Below are 18,223 nucleotides of genomic sequence, written 5' to 3' on the forward strand. Positions count from 1 at the left end.
GGCAGTTAAAATACTTCATTATATTAAAATCCTGCTGTTTGAGATTTATTGTGCAGTTGAATACATGAATTTCCACTCATTCAGTGTATCTTAAAGTATTAAAGAATGAATGAATGAATTCCCTGTCTTGGCCAACAGGCCAAGACAGGAAATTCTTGGCATTAGACAGAATGAAGTATTTTAACAACCTAGTTGTTACGACTGCCTAGGGGTATGGAATTTGAATAGAAAACTCCCAGTATTATCAGAAACATTCTCAGACTATCAGTTATTCTCTGTACTTTTGGATATTGATAATAACAGGGGAGGCTGTAGACATTTATAAACGCGGAATTATTTATTGAATAACAAATGGTTATATTAATTAACCAGAAATTAAATGGGAAATAATTCATAATTTTAAGTTGGATGCATAGGGAAGTAGGAATAGCATGAGATATTTTTATACAAGTTTGTTTTATGTATTGAATTATTTATCTGCTAGTCTCAAGACTGTTTTTGTACTCTGAATTATAGTGATTTTAGAATTGTAAGGCACGGGGAGGATGCTCATAAAAAGAAATGGACATTAACAGGCTTTGTTGCGGGTAGTGCAGAACTTTCAGTTATTTCATTTAATTTCCCCTCGTGGCTCGAGTTCATGCCATTAGTGTTTGATTGACAGCATTTTATTAGATAATGGGTGCAGAAACTTTTTAACTGCTCGTAACGAAATCGTGCTGAGTTAAGCGCGAAACGCACTTTCTGTTGTGATTCTCTTGGATGAACCATAGTTATTTTTGTTTAATATCTTGTTACATCAAGACCTATTCATTCATCTCTTATTTTCTTCTCCATATTGGTGACTTGCTATTGATTACAAATGCTATTCAGTTTTGCTAATAATAGCACGAAACTGTGGCTCCCTCTGTGAATTAAAGCTTCTGAGACTTGTGCCGTAGACGATTTTTTTATTTCTTATTTCGCCGGATTCATTATTTCTCCCTATCATTGACACCGCTGCTTTTACATCATTCTTTATTGTTTCATGAATTTTGTTCTACACACATAAAGCAATTTAAAATATATGCTGATTTAAATTATTCGCAACGGAAATATGACAAGCAGTTTTTCCTACCCCTTTAGAAAAGAATTCTTTTCGTTGGAATTTACGTTCGATAATACTGAACTCTACATATGATCAGATTTTCTCTACTCGCAATATTAAATTCTTTAAAAGCATTTAAATCCTGTCAGCAACGAAAGAGTGTTATATGAACAGCATTTTTGTTTTTTTTAACATGACTCCAATCTACAAAAGATTGGAAACCTAAAGTATGATACTTTAGGTAGACAAAGTATATATCGAACTTTTTCAAGCCATGTCATGCCCTCCAATAAGCAAGGCAGCAACAACCTCACACGGTGATGAAATTCATCATACATAAAGACATTCTGAAACATCCGTGACCACTGCGGGAGAGGGGGTATAACCCTCTCCCTAAGGGGGTGAGTTGGAAAGTAGTTAGGCTATTCACTGGGTCAACCAGGCCTGCTAACTCTATGCAGCATAAACTCAAAATGTGTCCAATCCCGAAAATCAAAATTTCTGATCTCTTCACGGATTTGTAATCGCTGAAAATTATAACCTTCAGAAATCGAAATATAATTTAGTTGCGTTAGAATTTTTTGGTGTTGTTATTTTGTTTTTAGTGTTAATTTGCTTCCATTAAGTCATTCGGAATATTAGCAAAACCGAATTATGAAATTAGTCTCTTGATGATCTGTAATGAAAATGAAATACTGTACGCGCATTTAGTACTTGTTTTCTTCTTGCCCTTCAACCCATTTCTAGTTTGAAGAGAAATACTGTAATTTACTTCCTTTTTTTTTTTAATGTTTGGAATTGTAAAAACGAAATGATATTAATGTAATGCTTGAAAGTCTGAAAAGAAGTCATTTTATTTATCGACACTTAATCCTATAAAATAATTCGGATTTCCATCAGATCTGCAAAATTAGTGACATTATAAGTGGTGTTAATTCTTAAATTATTTTGGATTAATTATGAGATTATGAGCAGACTGTGCGCATGGCAGTCTAAGTGCCAAAAGTCAAATATTACCAATCCCTGAAAAACTGTCCACTATGAAAATGACTGAGACAATTATCTATTTTCCCGTGTATACCACAGACAAGGACGATAGAGTATAACATTCATGATGTAATTACGAACGACTACGATTTCATAGTAGATTAAAATGGTGATATCCTTCCTCACTTTCAGATACGATGGTGGTCTGAAAAGTTCTCGGTCTAACAATGAAATAACGAATTTATAATTTTAAAATTATTTTTTTATTTTTCAACATAATTCCCCTTAAGACTAATACATTTATTCCAGCGATGCTCCAGCTCCATTATCCCGTGCCTGTAGTGGTTCTCAGTAAGATCTGTAAAATACCCCTCTACAGCTGCAATCACCTCTTGATTCAAAGAAAAACGCTAACCACCTAGGAAGAGTTTTAGTTTGGGGAAGAAACAGAAATCAGAGGGAGCCAAATCTGGGGAACAGAGTGGGTGTTCCAACAATTCATAGTGCAGATCCCTTAATTTTGCCATTGACAAAACACTTTTGGGGGCAGGTGCATTGTCCTGATGAAAGATGATTTTTTTCTTCTGCAAACCGGGTTTTTTCTCACGAATTTTTTCGTCTAGTCTGGTTAAAAGGTTGGAATAATATTCCACGGTTACTGTTTTACCCTTTTCAAGATAATTAATAAACAAAATGCCTTTAGCTTCCAAAACACCGATGTCGTGACCTTTCCTGCTGATGGAACCGACTTTGTCTTCTATGGTGCTGAATAACCGGCTTTTGTCCACTGTTTTGATTGCGGTTTGGATTCTGGTGTGTAATGGTGAATCCAAGTCTCATCCACAGTAATAAATCGACGCACAAAATCAGTTTTATTCTTGTTAAAACGCTCCAAGCACTGTTCAGAGGTTTTCATGCAAGTACGTTTTTGATCTGCTGTGAGCAAGTGCGGCACCCATCTTGCGCAAAGCTTTTTCATTTGCAATTCATGGGCATGAAAAATATATCCTACACGTTCGTTTGAAATGCCTATAGTCCTAGCAATTTCACGCACTTCGACTCGCCGGTCATCCAATATCATATCGTGCACTTGATCAATGATTTCTGTGCTGTTACACTTTTTGGACGTCCTTCACGTGGATCATCTTCAAGGCTGGTACGGCCACTTTCAAACTCAGCAGCCCATTCCTTAATTGTCGAAAACGAAGGAGAACAGTGCCCATAAACGTTTATGAACTTCGAATGAATTTCTTTTGGCGTTAAATCTTCTTTTACAAAGAATTTTATAACTGCACGATACTCAATTTTATCCATTTGAAGGGATACAAACAACACTTTTGCTTCAGACAGCTGTACAAAACAAACTACTTGATAGAATGACTTGCACTCTGCACGAATGTGAAATGTCTGCAAGTAGTCTATCCTTCGAAATAGAACAGCACTACATGGATTAGGGATTTCGGTGAAATCAGTACATTTGGCAGATGGAGTATGAATTATTCGCTTACACGCGTGCCAACATGGCAATGTCTGAATAAGGAGAGGATTGGTTTCAGAATCCTCGTGGCTACTGACTGTAAAGCTCATCTAATCGAGTTTACTGCAGCGTTTATATTATCCCTGAAACCGGCCAGAAGAACACACGCCATTTTCATATAGAATACCAAGATGACCAATAGAGTGACCAAGATGATAGCAGTTCTATGGAATGAACCTTGTGAGAACAGGTTGAAAATTTGTGAGTTGCAGAAATTGGGTGATATGATTGAGACATTCAAATTACTGAAGAGTTTCTATAAGATTAATTCAGAAGATATTTTTGAGAACAGGACTGGTGGTGGGAGGACTAGGGGCCATACATGGAATCTGGGCAAGAGTGTGGTTAGCAAGGGTGTTAGAGCTAGGTTTTTTACTTGGAGAGTGGTAAATGAGTGGAATAAGCAGCCAGAGTCTGTTGTGGGTGCCATGACTGTGAATGAGTTCAAGGCGAGATATGATAGATACTGTGTGAATGTCGAATAGTTGTTCTTGACATGGTGTTAGGGCCTCCCTCGATGAGTCTATCGACCCCTTGGAGTTGCCCGTAATAATAATAATAATAATAATAATAATAATAATAATAATAATAATAATAATAATAATTATTATTATTATTATTATTATTATTATTCAGGCCTCCATGGAGTCTAAAGACTCATCGTGGGAGGGCCTTCTTAGGAAACACAAAGTCTATCATACCACTCCTTGAATTCATTGATCTTTCTTGCTCTAATCACTCTCTCAAGCAATGCATTCCATGGTTCAACCACCCTCCATGCAAAGAAACCACTCCTCATCCTCTTGCTCATAGCTTCCTTTCGTAACTTCCAGGAATGGCCCCTTGTCATCGCTCCTCCCTGCCATTCCACCAAGCGAAAGAACTCCTCAATATCTACCCTGTAACTGCCTCTCAACAGTTTAAAAATCTCGATCACATCCTCTCCTTCTTCTATCCACCAAACTCTGCAGTCACATTCCCTCAGTCAATCCTCGTAACTGACATTGTACAGTCCTGAAACCATCTTTGTTATCTGCCTCTGTACCCTTTCCACAGTTAATTTATCCCCTTCAAATCCCAGGGACCAAACTTGCGAACAATAGGTCTAAGTGTGGTCTGATCAGGGTCTTATACAACGGAATGATAATTCTTTTATCTCTGCAGGTCAGCGTCCTTCTCAGCATTGCAGCAATCTTCTGGGTTACCTTCACCACCTTTGCAATATGCCCCATGAATTTTAGTTTTCTATCAATCATCACTCCCAGATCTCTTGTCTCCCCTACTTTCTACAGCATAGCTCCTCCAATCAAGTATGCATCCTCCCATCAATAGATCCCAAACTTCAAGACTACATTTTTCTGCATTAAACCAGTATCTGCATTCATTTGCCCATCTGCCAATTTATTCAAATTCTCTTGCAGGGCTGCCACATTTGCACTATTACTGATAACCCTTCCCAGCTTCACATCAATTACATTAACAGAGTTTGTGGTTATGTTATTTCTACAGTGTCCACAACTTTTATAGATACTGCAGTTCAGAAAAAAAAAAAAAAAAAAAGAACAGTGCATGTGATTATTAATTAAAAATAGACTGTTGATAGCATTGTCGCGTAGACCTCGTCGTATTAACGTATATCTTGGACGTTTTTTCAAAATATGAATCATTTATATGAAAAATCATTTTCTCTCTCTCAACAAACTGAAACAAGTATTTGAGAGTAGTTGATTCTCTGATTAAGCTCTCTCTCTCTCTCTCTCTCCCTCTCGCTTTGTCGCTGGAACTAACAGGGTGATGACAGGATCAGTATGAGATGAGACGACAGCACTCATCAACGTGTAGAGAACACTCTGTGGTGTAGCTAGGGCTTTTGCCGCCCGGGACGATTCCTGTGTTTGCTGCCCCTCTCCATACATACCAAAAATACTACAAAAAATACTACGTATAGGGAAATAAATTAAAACACTATGTTTATTTTAGTTGTAAGTATAGTTGTTAAAAACTAATTATTAATTAAGTAATAAAAATTACTAAGTTAACATGAAAGAATCGTCGAAAAAATAAAATCGTGTCTTACTTGAAAAGAGAGCCTATGTATCTCAGTGGATGTGGCGTTTGCATATCACCGCACTTGGCCGGACGAAGGAAGACTTGGTTTCGAGTCTAGTCGGCGACTAGAGGAAATTTTTCTAAGCCTTTTTTCGACCGGTTCCCGAGTTAGTCGATCTCTGGCATGGGCAAGCAGGTTTTTCCTCCCGGAAACTCGGGTTTTTCGTCCTGTAAACTCAAGAAAATCGATCGTAGAACCCACATTATTTCAGACATTAAATATATTGTGTTAGGGTTAGGGACCACGAGATGGCGGCACATTTGGGCCGTCTCTCTTCACTGCGTACCGCTTAATTAGTGATAGCCTTGGGCCATCTGTCTCTGATTGGGTACCAGTGGAGATTGAACTGCCCACTCAGTCTCCAAAAGTTAGATAGGGCTAAATGGCCTCGCCTACTCCTGTATACGGGAATAAAAAGGCGTTAGCTGATTTTTTTTTTCTCACTTGAAAAGTGCCGTCGGGCGACCCCCCCCCCAGCTACGCCACTGCTGACAATAAAGTTTTATCATTACAGATTATATGTATAAGTCAATTTATTGAGTTATGGCATAACATTAAAATCTGAGGGAAAGAGATCATCCCACTCCCAAGAAATCAGAGCAAAAAAAATATTTTGCCAATTTTTAATTAAATAATAAAAACGTAAACTAAGCCTATGAGCCAGTATTTTATGCCTGTTAATTGTGTTCTACCACTAGCTTATCTGTTATTAAAGCAATGAGCCCAGATGTACCCGAGAAATCCAGGAAATAATTTTAGTAAGTTTCCAAATGCTGCATTTTACCAAAATCTGTTCATTTGGATTGTTTATATGGATAGATACAACAATGGACAACCCAATGACTCATTTATTTTTTACCAAAACCATTTAAAAAGGACTGAATCATTTATTCGTGGATTGTTTTGCCATATAGGATAGCAAATAATTCTGATTGGAATACGATATTTATTTATTCATAATTAATATTCACAAGACGTTGAAAGACAGTTTCTATTTTTATACCTTGCCTTTCCACTTTACTTCTTATATTGTAAAATGTAATTAGAAATAGTTAAGTAAAGGTCTATTTCCAGATGCACTAGTGAAACCGAATGGTCAAGGTCAGCCTATTTATACTGCGGCTGTTTTTAATTACAGTAAGAAAAACTTTTCCAAGGCTAAAGTCGTTAGTAGGACGCGTTTGCTCACAGGAGGGTTTCATAGCGCCTGGTTGGTTCCCTTCTGATTCATTTGGGCGTAGTTGGCGCTCTTATGGACGTCATGTCTCATGACTTGTAAAGGCTCCTGCGCCTTGAGAGTAAAATTGTCCTGATTTATTATTATAATCAACATTGTCATGCTTTGGTAATTAGGATACTAAGTAGCCTCCAACGTATTTTTGGAAGTTAAAACTTCAATTTTACTCATCCAAACTGTTTTACTACATGTGTAAAAAAAAAAAAAAAATAATAATAAAAATAAAATAATTTGTGTGTACAGAAACAGAAATGATGCAAGCATTCCATGATAAATACACACATGTTTATATTCAATAGTTGTCAAAAAATTTGACAATATATATATATATACACACACACACATACAATATATTAAAAAGATACCAAGCAATTTTATAAACTCGGTTTTAATCCTTTTTCCCAAGTAAGCAAACAAACAGATAAGTCAAGTTTGCGCCTGAAGTATTTTCAGGTTTTCAGATCTGAGGCAACTTGTGGTAAAGAAGATGGAGTAGCTCTGATCACTTTTCCTTATATCTCCCATAATCAGTACAGTAACGAGGGTATGAAGCGCCTCTGGCAAGTGTCTAACTTGCGCCCCCCCAACCCAAAAATGACAAAAAATTTAAAAAATATAAATGTAACAAGTTAAATTTTATTAAATGCAATATGTTAAATACTTACTATTAACCCCATCAAAATGAGTTGCAGTGTGTTGCAGAATTTGTGTGTCTAAAGCGGCGTATTGCCGAAATTTAAAAATACAATATAAAACAGCGGACTTTTTTATCTATTTATTTATTTTTATTTTTTAAATTTTTTACTTTTGCGCCCAAAATCTAATTGCGCCCGTAGTGGGCACCTCTTTCGTCACGCCCTCGTTACGGCACTGCCTATAATGCAAAGCACATCTCCTTGTGGACATGTATGACGCTGTGCATTAAAGGAAGGGTCACTACCCTGACCGGTTTCGACCTTTATTGAGGTCTCATCAGTAGGAGCCATAACCCGAGGTGTCAATGTTAAAGTAATGCAGAACTTATATAAATTTTACCTATGCAAGTTGCCACAAGGTGCTTTGACGTTATTAAATAAAAATCTCAGGATGAGAGAAAGATGTAGAAAAGTTTTTTTTACCTTGGGTATACTATATATTTTCTATATATATACTATATATATACTATATATATATAGTTTCTGTATATATATATATATATATATATATATATATATATTAAGAGAGAGAGAGAGAGAGAGAGAGAGAGAGAGAAACAACTGCCCTCATCTTATGTTCATAAATCCTAATTAATATTATTACCTTAATAATATTAATTAGGGATGAAATAATGCCAGTTCTGCGGTTAGTTTTTCGTTTTAGATTTGTAGACTTAAATACCGTGCTTCTGGAAGAAGAAGAAAAAGAAGAAGAAAGAAAGAGAGAGAGAGAGAGAGAGAGAGAGAGAGGAAAACCCTGCCTGGTTGCATTGCTAACTCGTGAACCGGCTGAAAAAAAAAAAAAAAAACTAACGTTCGTGTAATCAGCAACTACAGTCGAATCCATAACGGTGTTTCTTTCTAATGGTCTAGCGTTGTGAATATCCAGAATCGTTGCGAAAAGACTATTTAGGCCCTCTCAAGAATTTTCTTATATCAGTAAGAATAAAAATTAAAGAAATTTCCTAGTTGATATACTAGAATGCTCTGTAATAATAATTCAAACATTTTTATGTCCAACAAATATTTGTCATGTATTATGCTATTTTACTCAGCATATTCCTTCCTTAATTTCCTTTACACAGTAACTGGAAACTTGAATTCGATAAGTCAAAACAATTTAGCCTTCCTGTAGCAACTTGAATGATGCTATTTTCATACTCAATTTATGAAATAGTAATTCCGCTGTATTACTATACGCTCTTTGATGATGTACATATTGTAAATTGCTTGACTTAATTAATCAAAAAATAAATAAATAAAAGAGTCAATAAATTATTTGTATCGTCATATAAAAAAAGAATATTTTCAATTGTACTCTATCTAAAATTTTATGAGATTTCATTTGGATTGATTTGAAACAAAGCAGAAAAAACTAGAGTATCTGTGTGTGTGTGAGAGAGAGAGAGAGAGAGAGAGAGAGAGAGAGAGAGAGAGAGCGAAAGTTTAAATGCACTCTCAGTAGTGCATAATGTGTTCACCAGTATAGTCAACATTTGTTCATGATTCATTCTGTTTTCTGACTCACAGTGGGATGTTCCATTTCCTGGGCATTTCCAAACACTTTCCATGATGAAATTTGGGAAGAACAGAATGTCACGCTAACGAGCTATATTGGCGAGCTCTGCATATAAATTAATGATAACACTATTTTTACTGAATTTTATAAGTAAGAAAAAATAATAATTTTTCTTGGTGAAATAGGAATTACTTTTATTTTATTTTATTTTTTCAAGCATAAGTAAATATTATACACTAAGTAATGGAAACCATTAGATAGCAAATAAGAGAATAGGAAGTTTCGATTTCGTAAACTATCCTACAATATATTTAGTGTTTAAAACAATTCAAAGAAATAAAACTAAAGTAAAGACAGTGTCGTGAATAAGAAATCTTTCAGAAACAGTTTGTAGATATAATCTGGATTTCGAAAAGCGCATTTTAATGCCTTTGATATTGATTCCCAGCTGAGTTCAGACTTACATGAAAAACTTTTATCATACGATGTCCTTTCAAAAACTTTGGAGAAAACATTTTTTTTAAACTTGCCAGTAAACATTACGACAGTGTTTTACAAACTGCAGGACGAACTCCCCACCTTTCCCGGAGATGGATGGGCTGTGTCAAATGGAAGGACAAAACAATGATGCCCAAATAACTCGAATAGCATAATTCGTAGCGCATTATTGTGTACATCTTTACCCCAAAAATGATTGCATAAATTAAGCGTCATAAATGCAGGGATGTAGTTTTTATACAGCAAAATTAATGTAAAATTATCATTTCATAGATTTTAGCTACTTATTTCGAAATGATGAACATTTTAAACGCTGATAAAATAAAAATTTTGCATTTGCTATTTTAAATTTTGCCGGCCTGGTTGGCCGAGTGGTTAGCGTTTAGGTTTCACTGGTCTGACAACTGTTTCGATTACTGTTTGGTTCTTATCACACCAGGCCGAAACCTAGAAAGGCAGAACCCCTCTATCTAACTGTAGCAGTCTTCTTATGTCAGAAAGTTATTTATCGTAAGTGATCTTTTTCACAAGAAACCCTCCTAGGTTTCTGCCTGCTGAAAACCAAAAAATTCGAAACAGCTGTCAGACCATTGAGACTCACTAATTAAAGGCAAACACTTATTGGCTGAGTTCAGTGGCGCACTCAGGATTTAATCTTGAGGGGGGGGGGGGACGGAGTTGAGTAGACGATTTACGAATACACACTACGCATTGATACGACCTATGACTAAGCATCTTCAGTGATCGCAATACATGATAAGGTATAGAAATAGAAGACACAACATAAATAAAAAAAAATGAATTTTAATTAGGAAAAGATTTTTGGAAATTTTCTAATGTTTATTTCCTTTTTTGGGGAGAGGGGTCAGGGTCTCTTCCCCCCTCCCTGGGTGCGCCACTGGCTGAGTTCATGTGTTTTAAGCAGTGCAAGCCAAGGCTACTCCCATGCCGAAAGTTATATTCTCATAAGCTCTCAGGAAAATATCAAAATGGATATATATCCGTGTATGTACATATGTATATAAATAAATAAATGTGTGTGTGTGTGTGTGTGTGTGTGTGTGTGAAGTGCGTGCGTGTGTTTGTGTCAGGGATGTGTTCCTGCTAGTAAAGTCCAGGATAGTAACTTTCTCTGCCAATGTTCAATGTCTTACAAACTGCAGAACGAACTCCCCCCCCCCCATTTCCGGAGATAAAGACTAGGTTGCCTAGTCTTTGTCTCCGTGTAGCTGTGTGGAACATGCCTTCATGTATGGTAAATAACTATTTTCAGCAATTTTCTATTCTTCTGAAACAGGGGCGGGCCAGTAGTGTCCAGGGCACCTGTGTGCAAAACTTTAGTTGGCGTCCCTATCCAATAAAAAAATCACTTTAAAAAACGTCTTTTTTTGAGTATTTCCTCCTCTTTGGCTCCTTTACTATCCTGACGCCTGTGTTCGTTGCACACATGGCACATATGGCCGGCGTGCCCCTGTTCGGAAATATCTCTAGTGACTAGATTTAGAGAAATGTCGACCAATGACTCTGAGTAGTGGCGCACTCAGGATTTAATCTTGGAGGGGCCGATCAGTCGAGATTTAATCTTGGGGGTAGGGGGGAGCTCTCAAGATTTAATCTTGTGGGGAGGGAGAGTTGAGTAGACGATTTGAGAATACACACTGTGCATTGCATACGAACTATGGCTGAGCATCTGCACTGATCGCCAGTACATAATACCAGTTATGTCCTCTGGCCCTGCTCGGGGGCCAGAGGACATAACTGGTATTATTCTATCACGAATAAGGCGAACGAAGTAGCTCCCGAACACTACTTCATTCGCCTTGCGTTCACAGCGGCCAGGATTCCCGAGAGCTATAAGGTATTCCCACCTTATGTGACCGCTAATTCATAAGTAGCACAGAAATAGAAGACACGACACAACATAAATTTAAAAAAAAAAAAAAAAAAGAATTTTAATTAGAAAAGATTTTTCTAGTGTTTTTCCTTTTTCTTTTGGAGGGGGCCAGGGCCCCTTGGCCCCCTCCCTGAGTGCGCCAATGACTCTGAGCGCCATCGGAACAGTATTTTGGTGCGAAATATACTAATACCAAAGCTGCTGTGAGAGTGTGCTTAAGTTTGCATTCTATAAAGAGCACAATAGTTTCTGAAATATATGGCTGCGATGTTTTAATTTGCCAATTAAAACATCGTAGTCTTTTTCGGCTGCTTTGGAGGATAAAGATCTATTTAGAGTCGCTCGTAGGTAAGTTGAGATTCTGTGATATTTCGATGTGCTATTTCTAACATAAATAGATCGTAGTTGGATTAGTTGTTATTTATGTGGAAAGCAGTGACTTTGGTTTTATTCAGATTGAGCTGCAATCGCGATTGGTTAAAGTAATTCTTAGGTTTTCATAAAGCTCTGTCGATGTTTTTTCTGCAACTCTCTGATCTGCAACAGCTGTCTTATCGCTATTCATAAATTTCCGTGAGACAGTGGTTGGGATGCCATAGGTAGAGAGTAAACATCAGTGGAGCTAGACAAATTCCTGTGGAAGAGCATTGCTTAGCTTATGGAATTTACTGTTGGAATCATTGTCATATACCTAAATCCATCCATCCGAGAGTATATTGTTTATAAGATTAGCAGTCCGGAAAGAATCAGGAAGGACTTCTAGGAATTTTAAGATGAAACTCTCTCTCTCTCCAACCCAATACATAAGCAATCGAAATATCCACAAAAGGCTGTGATCGTTTTTTAGACATTTACCTGACGTTTGCATTATTCTCCTTTAACTTCATTAGAGTTGTATAGCCTATAATAGGAATAACCATTTAATTACCATTCCGGTTTTTTTGTTATGTACTCATATATTAGCTGCTAACTGAAACTATTAATATATATTGTGGTAGCCGGTGTTAAGTAGATCTATAAATATAATGAATTCTGGTTACTCTTAAAGGATGCTTCCGTTGTGCTTTATGAGATGATTAAAAGAATAGATTCCAGTAACTATTGTGGTGGGAATGCCAGACCAAACACTAATTCGGAGTGAATGCAGTGATTTCTGATGAATGCCTGTTGGCTCTTCTGAACACCAGAGTTGAAATTTTGTTTGTTTACTAATCTGTTAGGGGAAAATCAGCTTCGGTGGTCATCACTCAGTTCGTTATAAAAAGTATCGTATTTATTTGAAACGTGTAGATTATTATAAGGGTATTCTGTGTACATGAGGTGTGAGCTTCAGTTGTTTCACTAGCCTAATATTAAACAAAAAGATATCAGTTCTCTGTTAATAGAGGCAGACTGTCTCCTCGTTGACATTTCGTGCTTCATGTTCATACTTTCCCTCATCCATTCACTAATATTCGGGAAACGATTTTATTGAGATCTACCAGTACTCCTTGAATGTTCCGCCACTTCTGATTCTCAAAATTGCGAAATCAACATTGGAAAGGTCTGTGGAGTTGGTGCTGTTCTGGGGTTCAAAATTCTGTGAAACTATGTCTCTGTGACTGAGCTGTTATTGCTTTGAAAATCTTAACAGCTTCTACTTCTCTGTATCTATGTAGCGGTCCATAATATATTCATTAAACCTTCTCCTTTATTTTTGAAAACGAGAATAAAAAAGCATTCGAAATGTATTTGTCTATTTTGTATGAATAAATGTACTTTAACGTCATTTATTAAGCGAGACTTTGGCCTAACATCTTGAAGATTGTTGGGCAGCCAATATCAACTCCCCCGTCTATTACTGGCACTTGACTCAAAATTATGACTGATGTTATAGGTATCTGAGTAAGATTATGGTAGACAGCTGTTACCATCTCTGGTCCCTAAGCATAACAACATGCTTAGGGAACAGAATTTGGATGAAATTGCATGGTAAAAAAAACAGCTTCTGTGAGAAAAAATTCCAAAGATCGATAAATAATTTCGGATGATGGTAAAAAAGAAAAAAAAAAAGAAAAAAGCCTAGAAATAGAATCAAACTTACAACGGTCTTAACAAGTGCTAACCATCAGAAGAAATCTGGTGGTTAAGATCTATAAAAGCGCAAACACCATTTCCACAAGGCTACACAGGACCTAGTCGCAAAAAAAATAGATTAAAAAAAATAAGAATAAGCAGGCATATACTCGGTAAAGTGTTTATTCTAGAATTCATAACTCAAGTTGTGAAGTTCTCAAAGTTGCAACCATCCTTGTCCTCAGTACGCAAATTTACACATCTCTGAATGTGGCGTCTGTAGTTCGTCACTGGTTCATCGTTATGCAATATCCAAATTGCGCTGCAGCATCCAAATTGCAACCATGCAGTTAATCTCCAAAAGTGTATTTCCAGAGGTGTACTTCCACTTTTATCTCACCATATTTTCATCCTTCCAATAGAAGAAGAAGAAGAAGAAAAAAAAAAAAGAAAGAAAATGATTGTGTCTAGTGACTCGAATGGCCAGTTTTATGGACTATCATGACCAATCCGTCAGTCATATAGCTGTTTTGCTTTGTGATGATAAGCTCCAGTTTCCCGAAAGAAACTCTGATACCTTCATATTAATCCAGACAATTCACCTTCAGCTAAAAAAAAAAAAAAAATGCACTTATTACGGTTCTTTTGTCCTAGACAGGATTCCAACCAATGGTTTAATGTTACACTCCTTGCGAATACGCTAAGGAGGCGTTAAAATATGAAGATGGTCAATCATTCTGGAAGTATGTGTGTGTGTGTGTGTGTATTCTTCTTTAGGATTCTGTTTTCTTCTTAAAAATATAATTTTTTTTAAAAAAATGTTTTAAATTTCTTATAAGGAACCTGTTCATTGTTATCGCAATAATAAAAAAATTTCTGAAAATTTGAAAGAATTTGAAATATATTTAGAGATCGCGACGGTTAGTTTTTAATAATCCTTCCAATAAATCACATCTTTTTTTATTTTTCTTAATTTCAAAAATCCACTACAGTGCTCAAAGTGAATTTTTTACATTTATTTTATTTTAATTAGTAATTTTTAACATTTATTTTTTCAGCCAACATCAACTTTAGTTATAGCGGAAATGACAAAATGAAGCTATGATTCAGACAGATTAATACAAAGAATACAAATCCTTAAATTTACTAGTTTTGTTTCTGTTATTTCAACAGCGTTGCTTTCTTGTTGTCTGGGTACTTCTTTCTGACTAGAATTCTTCATTACAGTCAGCAGCATCCTTGTTCAGGAAATCAGTAGGAAGTCCGATAGAGGTCTGTAGATTGTTTAAGGTCACAAAGTCTTCCAGTTTCATGGAAACCGTTACAGCTGTGTCTGCTGTAGCAGATGTAATTTGTTTCATTATCAGTCTTCTCCGGACTTCTGCGAAGTTTCGACAGTTTTTCGCTTTGTCTCAAAATAAACGTTGTCATCGAAAATAGCAAATGCTATCGATTCCTTTGAAAGATAGTAGAGGCGCCCTCGGAATTTTCAAAGTGTAGCATTTTCGATTACTTCATTTACCTCCTTGTACAGATAAATGGCCATCAGAACTGCAAATCATTCCTAGTGGCAGACAGCAGATGGTGTTTGGAACCATGCTCTAACATAGAGCCTAACAGTGAATACGCAAATGTTCAAGATTCCTCCCTGCTCCTTCTTTGTTTTGTTCTTGCTCTTTCCAAGATTTTCCTGTTCTCTAAATACGCCTTCGACTTTGCCCATGACATGCTTTTCCAATTTCGTAGGTGTTCTTGCCATTTCTCAGTCATCAAAACATCGTGGGCCGTGGAATGGGCTGCCTGCCTTATTGTTTGTTTAATCGCCTTTTTGTATTGTAAAACAACGCCATGACTTCTTTTGTTGAAGGGAATTTTGAGTGGAGCAACATGGCTGGAATCTGTCCAATAAGCCATATTTCCATTGTCTTCCGGATGGCAATGCTGCTTGCCATTTTTATGACGTAACCGAAAAGTTTTTAACAGCGCTCTGTTATATTGATGCGAATACCCGTAGAAAAAACCAGCTTGAAAATTCAAAAGTAGACCCGTTAAACCATGTTCAGTGCACGTTGTAGTTCGCTTATTATGCTACTTCAATACGCAAACTTTGACATCCCGTGGTGATCCCCAAAACATTCAATAAATTTATTAAAGTTTCTAGTGATTTTTTTAAATATTTTTTATTATGTAGAACAAAAGGAAAGGGTGCCTCATAGAATAAACTAAACTTTGAAAATAAAGAGCACCATAATATATATACATGTAACATGAAACAGTATGGCTACAATTTGTCTCGTAGAAATTGTTGATAAATATCACCTCTAAGATAGCCTTTATAAACTGATAATAAACGAACTTGATTAATGAAACACCAATGAAAATTACCTTCTACAGTGATACAAGAGTCTGTTTCTGACCACGTATTCAATTTGCATGTTGGTGACACATTCGCGAGTGAATTCCAGCCTTTGGGTGTGAGCTTATAGTTCAAGGTGTTGCAAGTGGTGATCTATAGATGCACCTTCTTACGACATTCTGAATACTTTCTTTTGTGAAACACCGAGACGCATCTGAATACTTTTTATTCATATCCATATTTGAAACTGTAAGTGGCTGTAACATTTTCTTGTTCACGAGCATCTTGTTAAACTTTATTATTATTATTATTATTATTATTATTATTATTATTATTATTATTAATATTATCATCAGATTTCAAGAGAATCATCGCGAGAGTTTCATTGCCACACACATGTCGTGACGTTCTATTTTCATGTTATGTTCTAAATCCGCCATCTTGGTTCAAGTCACTCTTATCAATATAACAACTAATTGCAAATTGATCACCGATCCAAAAGTAGAGAAATTTATAATTATACTGCGCCACCCTATTTTTAGATTAGTCTATACAAAATAGTAGGATCAATTCTTAATTAAGTTAGCAGTCTCCTCATTTGTTTAGGCCGAATTATTTACTATTCCACTTGGGGTTCCTGCAAGATTCGAATTTTTATGAACGGTGCAATAAAAGGGAATTCAGGCAAACATAATATTTAGATTAACAAAATAAAACATTTAATATATGATATATATAACAAATACAAGAATTCTGCTTTAAAATGAAATAATACAATCAACTTAATACATCTTGCTAAGTCACTCATGCCAATTCAATGTTCTAAACTTTCACATACAATTCACAGCTTCAAAATCACAAGCTTTCTTAACTCAAGTTAATAAAACAAAACTTCTTATTTAATCAGTCTCCACATATCTATCAGCTGTACTTAATGTTTAAATTCACAGGAAGTACTAATCAAGGTCGACAATATTCCAAGCAATCTTATTTCCGACTTTCAACTTCGAAGATATGTTAATGTTAGAATAAACAAACAAGTATGAATACTCTTACCAGATACAATCTTCAATACATCTATTAATTGTGAGCACACTTATGAATTAACTTATTTACGTTAGCGGAACACATTAATAAAAATTCTTCAACGATTTTAGCTGAACTACTGTTAATTGCGCTTCACTACTCAAAAAAAAAAAAAAAACACATCAATAAGGCACTGATATCTTTCCTTGTTTACTTTTCTGAAACTAGTTAATTTCAATATAATTCTTCTCAGGGCAACATAGAATTAAGACGCAATCCTAGACTAACTGGAACTAATCAGAATTTTTCATTGAATGTCCAGTTCTTTATTTATCCGGATACGGCATTAATTTTCCTTTACAACACAGCTGACTTCACTTGCAGCTAAGTATATGATTCACTATGTTTTGGCTCACTTCTAAACACTATTCTCATGAATTTCTGCCCTAGAGAACTTATAATTTTCTTCCACTTCTTTTGCCTTTATCCTACCTTCCTTCCCGCTCCGCAAAAACTTCCTCTCTCCTCTAATTCAAAATCCTTTCTTCTTTTTATATATATAATATCTTTCCTCTCCTTTCAGTCCGAAGGTCACGCTCTATTCGACTCGTGCTTGTTTATTTCATGCATCTCCATGACAACAAATAAACGCAAACATTTCGCTAATGTAATACAATGCTCTACTACTACATGAGTGATTACATAACGTTAAATTTTCACAAATAAGAATAAACAGAATATTTGAGCTACTTAATCAGCCTTTTCATTACGTATAGAATTAATTATAATAATACTTTTCGTTACATCATATATATATTTTAGTTATTATAAATTCTGCACATATTATTGCTTAACAAATTAATAGTAGGTTAAGTTTAGAATAAATATTTAAATAGTAATCCTAAATTAAGGAATAATAAATAATTTTTATACAAATCATGATTAATACATAATAATCAATGTTAAATGTGAATGAAAAAAAAATAAATTACACAACATAGTTTCATTCACAATTTAACACACACATACACAGCTAGCTCATCATACCGTGATTTAAATGCATTCACTGCCTCTACACTTTCATTGCATTGCATTCAAATCACTCACAAGTCTACTAAAAAAAAAACTTACTCCTCACCTCTTTGCTCACACCCTCCTTATACAGCTTCCAGGGATGGTGTCTTTTTTCTCCTGACTCCAACCATTCTATGAATGAATCTCA

The sequence above is a fragment of the Typopeltis vanoorti genome, chromosome 16 (genome assembly GCF_054136105.1).
Source record: "Typopeltis vanoorti isolate ZY-2024b chromosome 16, IOZ_Tvanoo_1.0, whole genome shotgun sequence".
NCBI lineage: Eukaryota > Metazoa > Arthropoda > Arachnida > Uropygi > Thelyphonidae > Typopeltis > Typopeltis vanoorti.